Here is a 10,856-nt window from a genome sequence, read left to right on the forward strand (position 1 = left end):
TACGAGACTTAATATCGATGTTTCAATTCGGTGTAAATTGTAAGATTTGAACCGAGGACCAGGCATACGGGTAATTATTTCGAATTCGTGCCATACTAAGTTTCGAAAAGTTGACATTAACTCAATTTGTTTTGCTGTTCTGTAGGTCATATGTTTGAATCCATCCAAAAGTTTTCTCACTACCATGTTGTTCATCATATACATTGTCACACCCTAGCTAGTCATGCATTAGAGTGTTGCATCATGTTTACTCTTTCATCAGAAACTTGAAATGGGGATGACAGAACCCCCAGTCCCCTCTGAAACCAACTAGGGTTTACTAAAATAATTTTCAATGAACCTGAAATGCCCTTCTAAAATGCCCATCATTTTTGTCTTGGTTCAGAACCTCTGCAAAAGTGGTGCACATTTTCCTAGGCCATCCTAGGGTTTTTGAATTAAATCATAACTATTTGAATTTGGGCATTTAAAATTATATAAAATATTTAAATGCTCAAATATCTCCAAACTAAAATGTTTCATGTTGGAAATAATCCAACTATGAGCCAGGAGTAGTTTGGTGAATTTTGGAATTGCCTAGGTATTTTATTTAATTCAACAAAGTTGCAGTTATATTAGATAAAACAGAAAACAGAAAAAAACTAAAAGGGAGAAGCTTACCTAGGCTCCTCCCTGTTCAGCCCAGCCAGCTGGCCGGCCCAGCCAGCAGCCGGCCCAGCCCACCTCCCTCCTCTGTCGTCTTCGTCCAGACAGAGGGAGGGGAGTGTGGCCGGCGCGCGCGCACGGCCACCGCGCCACGCCACCTGCTCGCCTGCTTGCCTGCCCTCCCCTCCTCGCTCGACGCCCTGGACGACGCCACGTCTCTCCCCCTGCTCCCTCTCACTCTCCCCCGTTTCTCCCTCGCTCTCTCTCGCTCTCGGCCGAAGCACACCGTCGCCGCCGTTCGCCTTAGCCACCGCCTCCGGCCACCCCTCGCTCCCCCGAGTAGCTCAGAAGCTCCGCCTCGACTCCCTCTTCCTCCCCACCGCTCCACGAGTCCCCGGAAGCCCTGCATCGCCGGCACGTCGCCGTTCCCCTCTTCGGACTCCGACCACCGTCGCCGTCAAATTCGTCGTCTCCGACGCGTCCCCGAGCCCGCTTCGACGCCCACTGCAACCGCGGTGAGCCCCCGAGTCGTTTCCCCCTCTTCTCCCCCTCGTTCCCTCACCGTAGCTTCATCTCCACCACGGCCGAACCTCCGCCGTCGCTGAGCTCGCCGTCGACGCAGCTCCGGTGACCATTTGGTCACCCCGGCGAGTCCAACGAGTTCACAGAACCCCGTAGAGCATCCCTAGCACCTCGTTTTGCTCGACTTCGAGCTCCAGCACCGTTCCCGTGCACGACCGAACCCCGGCGGCCGCAACCGAGCTCGCCGCCGTCGACTCCGGCCACCCCGACCCCAACGGACTCCGCCAAGAGCCGCGGGTCGTCCTCAGCTTCACTCCGGTGGTCGCCGCGTTCCATTTGGTGGCCGAAACGACCAAAACCACTATCGCCGCCGCACTGTTGGTCGCCGCCGGCCAGAACTCCGGCGAGCTGACGTGGCCTAGTTGATTAACCACTAATCCACCACCTACTGACGCTGACAAGTCGGCCCCAGGGCTTAGTCAAAGCTAACCAGCCCCGGGTCAACGCGGGATTAGCCCCTGTGACACTGACGTGTGGACCCCACACGTCAGGTTTGACCCGAGCCAGCTCTGTTGACCTGCTGATGTCACTGTGATGTCAGGCTGACGCAGTAAATGATATTTTTGGATTTAAATTAAATCAGGAAATTCCAGAATATTATTTAAACTTCAAAAATTCATAACTTTTATTCTGTAACTCCAAATTGGACAAATTATATATGAAAAATGATCAGAAAAATCCAATCTATCCATCTGTACTATTTTCATGCATGATCAAACAAGTTAAATTGATGTTTTAAACAGAACAAGAAAAGGCACTTTAAAAGGCCATATTTGAATTTGGAATTTGAATCTTTGATTCAAATTTGCTCAAACACTTCTGGCTTTAGTTGCATTAGCCCAACACACTCATATTGCCATGTCTCATGCATGCATCATATTGTTGCACATTGTTTGGTGATGCCTGTGTATCGTTATCCTTTGCGACAGGATCTGTCCCCGAGGAGTACCGTGATTACCCTAACGAAGAATCGTATCCGTGCAACGAACCATCAGGCAAGCAACCAACCATTTGATCATATCGATACAATCCCATGTTCTCGCTCCTGCTCTCTTTTACTGCATTAAGACAACGCGATTCAAACTGCTGTGTGCTACGGTAGTTGAACCCATTTCCTCTGCATGACCTGTCATTGCCACAGTAACTAGATGAAACCCACTAGCATGTGTAGGAGTTGATTGAGCCATATGTATGTGTTGTTCCTACCTTGCTATGCCTGCTATGCTTAGAGTCGTGTCAGGTCTGGTTCATCTGGGTGATGGGCTGGAGTGAAATGTTAATGTCGGTAATGAGAGTGGTGTGGTGAACACGATTTGGTAAAGGTGTCGATGAGAGGCCATGTAGGAGTACATGGTGGGTTGTTTCATTGAAGCCGACCTTAAGCACTGAGATCTGTATGTGTGATTTAAGAATCAGCTACTACCATACATTGGGCCCTGAAATATGACCCCGCTCGACTTCTTATTCACCTTAGCTCTCTGTCTAGGAGTTGCAAGTAGTTTCTGGTGTTTGTAGCCTACTGGAGGCCGTGGACAGCGCTGACCGTAGGGGTGGGCTGTGATGCGGTAGGTACGTGGCCGGGTATACCGAATACCCGTTAGGTATCTCGGAACCCTGTTCACATCGTTCGGGGCCGTATGGGAAACCTCGGCCGGACTCCCTGCGGATGGAACCTGAATAGGCGATAAACCTGGACTAGAGGCTTAAGTGTTTAGGTAGGTCGTGGTCTACACCCACGTCGGCTTTCGCTTGAAGTCTGCCGAGCACATGTCGTGTGCAGACGCTAAGTGGTGGAAACATGTATGTAGAAGTACACCCCTGCAGGGTTAACATGATCTATTCGAATAGCCGCGTCCGCTGTAAAGGACTACTTGGTTGCCTATACAGTTCATAGACAAGTAAATGGAAACTATTAAAAGCCTCAAGATAAGTGTGAGTGCCGAGGATGGCTCTTCCGTAGGAAGACGGAGGTGGATCCTCGGTAGTGTATTGAAGTGGTGAGTAGTGGACTCGTGTGCGCAAAACTATTTCAAATGGAGTATCGTAGGATAGTCTAGCCAAGAGTCAAAGCTGGCTTGCTGCAATAACTCCACCAACCCTTCTTGATACTATGCATGTATGTAGGATCTGATGTAAGTCTTGCTGAGTACCTTTGTACTCATGTTGCTATAATCTACATTTTACAGAAGACGCTGCAACCCCTTCTGATGGGTTCTATGTAGACGTTGACATCAACGAGTAGGCTAAAGACCCAGGTGGTGACCCTGAGCTTGTGATGGACCACGTAGTATAGTTAGGCTTCCAAGCCTCTTTTATTTTACTAGTTGTCTGTACCCAGACAATGTACTTCCGCTGCTGGTTTGTATGACTGTATGACTTGTATGTTGGGTCGTGAGACCCGTACCTTTGTGTGTATGTTATGTATGGCTCACTGAGCCTTAAATAAAGTACTTGTGTCGTAGAGTCATGTTGTGATGCTTCGTTGTATTTGCACATATCGAGCATATTGTGTGTATGATTGAAATGCTTGGTATGTGTGGGATCTGACCATCTAGTTGTTTATCTTTAGTAGCCTCTCTTACCGGGAAATGTCTCCTAGTGTTACCGCTGAGCCATGGTAGCTTGCTACTGCTCTGGAACACTTAGGCTGGCCGGCATGTGTCCTTCTTCGTTCCTGTGTCTGTCCCTTCGGGGAAATGTCACGCTTGAGTACCGGAGTCCTGTTAGCCCGCTACAGCCCGGTTTACCGGAGTCCTGCTAGCCCAGTGCTACAGCCCGGACCCACTTGCTGATGACCGACACGTTCGAAGCTGGGTCATGGATGCCTGTCCCTATAAGTCTGTGCCACTTTGGGTTTACGACTAGTCATGTCAGCCCGGGCTCTTTATCATATGGATGCTAGCGACACTATCATATACGTGAGCCAAAAGGCGCAAACGGTCCCGGGAAAAATGTAAGACGACACCCGTGGGGATACCGTGCGTGAGGCCGCAAAGTGATATGAGGTGTTACCAGCTAGATCGATGTGACATCGAGTCGGGGTCCTGACAGCGTTGGCATCAGAGCCGGACTGCCTGTAGGTTCTCCAAGCCAAACTGGTCGATGTTGAGTCTAGAAATTCTTTAGTTAGATGTAGGGGAATTGTTTGTGGGATGGAACGTAAGGCTCTTTTTACTCCTTATACCTTATGACATTCTGATCTGAGTCAGTCCATTCTTCCACCGGGGGTTAAGGAATTAGGATCTGTTCTCTCTATCAGGTTCACGTGTTACTAATCAGTAGTACCTTATAAGTTTGATGGTTATCATCCTAGTTCAGTTCTACTACCACATTATGTAGCCAGAATGGTTCAGAACTTTGATGTGATGATGTTGAGTGTGTACGAAATCCTTTGTCAAATGTCTCAATATCCTTTTTGAGCATTTACAGCTGTTATGCTGCCGAAATTTTGCTAGAAATTCTAATGCCTTTGCATTATGATTATGCTTTCAGATGGCCACTCGCGACCTCAATCAAGTGGTTCGCCTGACTCGATGCCTAGATGTACCCGGTCATACTGCTAAGTTGGTTAGGGTAATGACTGAGGCTGGATACCGTTGGTGTCCTGAGTACAAGGTCGAAGAGCAATTCCGAGACTTTAATCAAAGCCAGTATCTCTGCACTGTTAGGATATTTCCATCTTATCCTGGATCCACTGAGCCTCTTCACTGCTCCTATGGACTCGGGGTTACTATCGAGATGGCTGTGCAGGATGCCGCCTACTCTATGATGACCATTATGCGAGTCAGATCTGGTCTATTTCGGGACTCTGACTTCCGGTATATGCCAGGATCACTTCCGGGAGCACAAGGATATCTCCAGGCTATCTATGCTGATTCCACTCAGGAGGATTCACGAACTCGCACCACTGCTGAGATGCTCGAGGATAAGGACCGTGAAAATCGGGCCTTAAGGTTAGAGCTCTTCAATACCCGTGCTGACCACTGGGCCACTTTGACTCGGTTCGCACCGGCGGTGCAAGCTGGATACTCAGATATGCGCGATCTCTATCCTGTGAGATCTGCTCTGCCAGACGTGATGGTTTGGCGTGATGTAGGAGGCATCACCCCACCTCGCGGTCCCCGCAGGCCACCGTTTGTTGGTCCACGACCTCATCCTAGCCCCTATGGTCCACAAGCTCCGCGAGATCGTCTGTTTCCGGATGAACATGTTGAACTTCCGGGCTATGGAGGTGACTTCTACGAGGACTACTACGGATCGGTCTGAGTTAGTAGTAGTATCACTAGTTCGCACTAGCTGTGTCGTCTATCGTCCCGCGTGACTCATGGGATATGACCTAGTTTGTACTCTTTCCGGAGATGTAGAAAAATAATGTATAGGAGCTTGAGATGCCTCCGATGAGATGTAATCCTCTTTTCACCGTTTTAGTACTTTGCTTGGTCTTGTACTAAACCTGTATGGTGTGTATGACGATGGAATAAAGAAGCAGTTTCTGTATCTACCATGTCATACGGATGATCATCTTGCATTTCGAGTTATTCCTTACACTCTATATCCTATGTCGGAATTTTATCATTCTGACTAAATCATTGTCTTGTTTACCTAGGATGGTCAACACGCGCGCCAACCCTGCTTCTCAAGAGCAGGCCGAAGGCAGTGAAGCCAGGAATGAAAATCTGCCTCATCCTCCTTCACTAGCCGAGGTGATGATGGAAGCTGAGAGAAACAAGCGGGAGACAAACCGTTTGTTGGAGCGTATTGAACAGAATACAGCACACCATCAGAGGGTTAACGTGGTGTCACTTAGTGATTTTATCAAATTGCATCCACCCACGTTCCACCACTCCGTCGAACCTCTCGACGCTGATGACTGGCTTCGCAGTATCTCTCACAAACTGCGTTCCGCGCTGGTAGCGGAGGCTGACAAGGTCACCTTTGCCGCATATCATCTTGAAGGCCCCGCCAGTCTATGGTGGGAGAATTATGGAGCTATGCGCCCAGCAGGCCATGTCACAACTTGGGTTGAATTCAGCGACGCTTTCCGTGAACATCACATTCCGGAGGGTCTCATGGACCGTAAGCGTGAAGAATTTTGCAATTTCACCCAAGGCCGACTTTCTGTGGATGTCTATAGCAGGGAGTTTGGTAATCTTGCACGATATGCAACCGAGGAAGTTTCTACTGACGCCAAGAAGCAAGCAAGGTTCCGTAAGGGCCTTAGTCCTGAGCTTCGCCACGACCTCCGTCTGCATGAGTGCACATCCTTTTCGAAACTTGTCAACAAAGCCATCAGTGCTGAAACTGGTCAGACTGACTATGACGCAACACGCAAGCATGGACGTGACACGGGTTCCTCATCCGGTGCTGGTCCTCAGAAGCGCCGCGTGTGGGTACCCAACACCGTCCTGCCACCCAGGTTCACACCGAGGCCATCTTTCCAGGCGCCTCGCCCCGCTCAACAGTCTGCTCCAGCTAAGCCCTATGGGGGTCCAACCAATAATGCTCCTCCACGTACCAGTTCCGTGACTTGTTTCAAGTGTGGGGAATCTGGTCATTATATGCGTGAGTGTTCCCAGACCAACCCCAATCAATCTGCTAAAACTGTTGGCCGTGGCAAGCCGACAGGAAAGGTGTTCCATGCTAAACCGGTCACCGCTTCACGTGGTCATGTCAACTGTGTCTCTGCCGAAGAAGCTCAAGAGGATCCCAACGTCGTTCTCGGTACGCTTCTTGTTAATTGCCACCCGACATCTGTTCTTTTCGATACAGGAGCCTCTCATTCCTTTATATCTGAAAATTATGCTCGTTTGCATAACGTTGCATTCTGTGATCTGCCGTCCACTATGGAAATCTCTACCCCTGGGTCTAGATGGCAGACCTCTAGGGTAAGTTATAGGAATGAAATCCAAGTCGATAGACTTGTCTTCCTTGCATCTTTGATAGCCCTTAAATCTTCAGATATTAATATCATTTTGGGTATGGACTGGATGTCAGCTCATCAAGCCAAAATTGATTGCTTCTCTAGGACTGTTCAACTCACCCACCCTTCGGGGAAGATAGTCAATGTCTTGACTCGAATAGCCAAGCGACAATTATATTCTCTTAACGCCAGCCCTTTGCCAGACCTTGAGGACGTTCCGGTAGTCCGTGACTTTCCGGATGTCTTTCCAGAGGAATTGCCAGGTGTTCCACCTGACAGGGATGTTGAGTTTGTAATAGACCTCATCCCAGGAACCGTTCCGATTGCTAGAAGACCTTATAAGATGGCACCCCTAGAACTAGCCGAGCTTAAGAAACAACTCGATGAATCCTTGAAAAAGGGTTTCATCCGACCTAGCTCATCTCCGTGGGCTTGCCCCGTCCTATTCGTCAAGAAGAAGGATGGTACGGACCGGATGGTTGTAGATTACCGACCTGTCAATTTGGTCACGATCAAGAACAAATATCCACTTCCCAGGATCAACGACCTGTATGATCAGCTCGCTGGATCCTCAGTCTTTTCCAAGATGGATTTGAGGTTGGGATACCATCAAATCAAAATCAGAAACGGGGACATTCCTAAAATGGCCTTTGTTACTCGTTATGGCCAATACGAGTACACCGTCATGTCCTTCGGTTTAACCAACGCTCCAGCCACCTTTTCTCGGTTAATGAACTCAATCTTCATGGAGTATTTGGATAAATTCGTCGTAGTTTATCTCGATGATATACTCATCTACTCCAAGAACGAGGAAGAACATGCCGAACATCTAAGGCTAGTGTTGAAGAAACTTCGAGAGCATCGCCTTTATGCCAAATTTTCTAAATGTGAATTCTGGTTGCCAGAAGTGACCTATCTGGGTCATGTAATATCTGGTAAAGGTATTGCTGTCAACCCTGAGCGAGTTCAAGCCGTCCTTGATTGGACTCCACCCGAATCGGTCAAGCAAGTTCGGAGTTTTCTGGGCTTAGCGAGCTATTGCCGTCGCTTTGTCGAGAACTTCTCCAAAGTTGCTAAACCTCTAACCGAACTCCCTAAGAAAGATAAGAAGTTCGAATGGACTCCACAATGTGAGCACAGTTTTCAGGAACTGAAAAGATGCCTGACTTCTGCTCCTGTACTGGTACCGCCAGACTTCTCCAAGGACTTCGTTATCTACTGCGACGCCTCGCGACAAGGACTAGGTTGCATCCTTATGCAAGATCGACACGTAATTGCTTACGCTTCACGGCAATTGCACCCACATGAGGAGAATTATCCTACTCATGATCTAGAACTTGCAGCCGTAGTCTATGCACTTAGGACCTGGCGACATTAGCTCCTCGGTAATCGTTGCGAAATATTCACTGATCACCAAAGTCTGAAGTACATTTTCACCCAACCGGAGTTGAATCTCAGACAGAGACGTTGGGTTGAATTGATCACAGACTTCGACTTAGGAATAACCTATACCCCAGGGAAAGCCAACGTCATGGCTGATGCGCTAAGTCGTAAATCTTATTGTAACAACCTGATGTTACAACAAAGTCAACCGCTTCTCCATGAGGAATTTCGGAAGCTTAACCTTCACATTGTACCTCAAGGTTTTCTTTCCACCTTGGTGGCAAAACCTACTCTTACGGATCAAATCATCGCTGCCCAAAAGCGAGATAAGGGAATATCTAAAATCAAAGAGAACATTGCTAGCGGAGGTGCTAGTTGTTTCTCCACAAATGATCATGGTGTTGTGTACTTTGAGAATCGTCTAGTGGTTCCCAAGAACCAGCATCTGCGGCAGTTGATCCTTAAGGAGGCCCATGAATCTCCTCTCACCATTCATCCCGGTAGTACTAAAATGTATCAGGATCTACGCCAGAGGTTCTGGTAGACTAGGATGAAGAGAGAAATTGCTCAGTATATTGCAAATTGCGACGTCTGTCGTCGTGTAAAAGCAGAGCACCAACGGCCTGCTGGCACCCTTCAACCCTTAGCTATTCCTGAATGGAAATGGGATAAAATTGGTATGGATTTCATTACCGGTTTTCCCAGGACCAAGAGAGGGAATAATGCTATTTTCGTCGTGGTCGATCGTCTTTCCAAAGTAGCTCATTTCCTACCTGTTCGTGAGAGTATAACCGCTAGTCAGCTGGCAGACTTATACATCTCCCGGATAGTGTCTCTCCATGGTGTTCCTTTGGAAATCAATTCGGATCGAGGAAGTCTTTTCACCTCTCGATTTTGGGAAAGTTTCCAAAATGCTATGGGAACCCGTCTCTCCTTTAGCACCGCTTTCCACCCTCAGTCAAGTGGTCAAGTGGAACGCGTCAACCAAATTCTAGAAGACATGCTTCGAGCCTCTGTTATCTCTTTCGGAATGGACTGGGAGAAGTGCCTTCCATTTGCCGAATTCGCTTACAACAACAGCTATCAATCTAGCTTGGGTAAAGCCCCTTTCGAAGTTCTCTATGGACGACGATGTCGAACACCCCTTAACTGGTCAGAGACCGGGGAAAGACAATTCTTTGGCCCGGATATGATTCAGGAAGCAGAAGAACAAGTTCGTATCGTTCGTGAAAAGTTGAAAACAGCCCAATCTCGTCAAAAGAGTCAATATGACCGAAAACATAAGGCTATGACTTTCGAGGTTGACGAGAAGGCTTATCTTCGGGTCACCCCTCTGAAGGGAACCCATCATTTCGGTATCAAAGGAAAATTGGCTCCTCGTTACATTGGACCTTTTCGCATTCTTGCCAAACGAGGAGAAGTTGCCTACCAGTTGGAACTACCTCCGCACCTCTCCAGAGTTCACGATGTCTTCCACGTCTCTCAACTCAGGCGTTGCTTCTCGGATCCTATCCGTGAAGTGGACCACGAAACGCTTGATCTCCAAGATAATCTTACATATCGAGAGTACCCCATTCGTATCCTCGATCAAGCCGAACGTACCACGCGACGTCATAATATCAAGTTTCTCAAGGTTCAATGGTCGCACCATTCTGAGGATGAAGCAACTTGGGAAAGGGAGGATCGTCTTCGACTCGAGTATCCCGCCTTCTTCTCGGAGGAACCCAAATCTCGGGACGAGATTCTTTTGAGTGGGGGTGAGTTGTCACACCCTAGCTAGTCATGCATTAGAGTGTTGCATCATGTTTACTCTTTCATCAGAAACTTGAAATGGGGATGACAGAACCCCCAGTCCCCTCTGAAACCAACTAGGGTTACTAAAATAAATTTTCAATGAACCTGAAATGCCCTTCTAAAATGCCCATCATTTTTTGCCTTGGTTCAGAACCTCTGACAAAAGTGGTGCACATTTTTCTAGGCCATCCTAGGGTTCTTGAGTTAAATCATAACTATTTGAATTTGGGCATTTAAAATAATATAAAATATTTAAATGCTCAAATATCTCCAAACTAAAATGTTTCATGTTGGAAATAATCCAACTATGAGCCAGGAGTAGTTTGGTGAATTTTGGAATTGCCTAGGTATTTTATTTAATTCAACAAAGTTGCAGTTATATTAAATAAAACAGAAAACAGAAAAAAACTAAAAGGGAGAAGCTTACCTGGGCTCCTCCCTGTTCAGCCCAGCCAGCTGGCCGGCCCAGCCAGCAGTCGGCCCAGCCCACCTCCCTCCTCTGTCGTCTTCGTCCCGACAGAGGGAGGGGAGT

The sequence above is a fragment of the Triticum aestivum genome, chromosome 6B (assembly GCF_018294505.1).
Source record: "Triticum aestivum cultivar Chinese Spring chromosome 6B, IWGSC CS RefSeq v2.1, whole genome shotgun sequence".
NCBI classification, from domain to species: Eukaryota; Viridiplantae; Streptophyta; class Magnoliopsida; order Poales; family Poaceae; genus Triticum; species Triticum aestivum.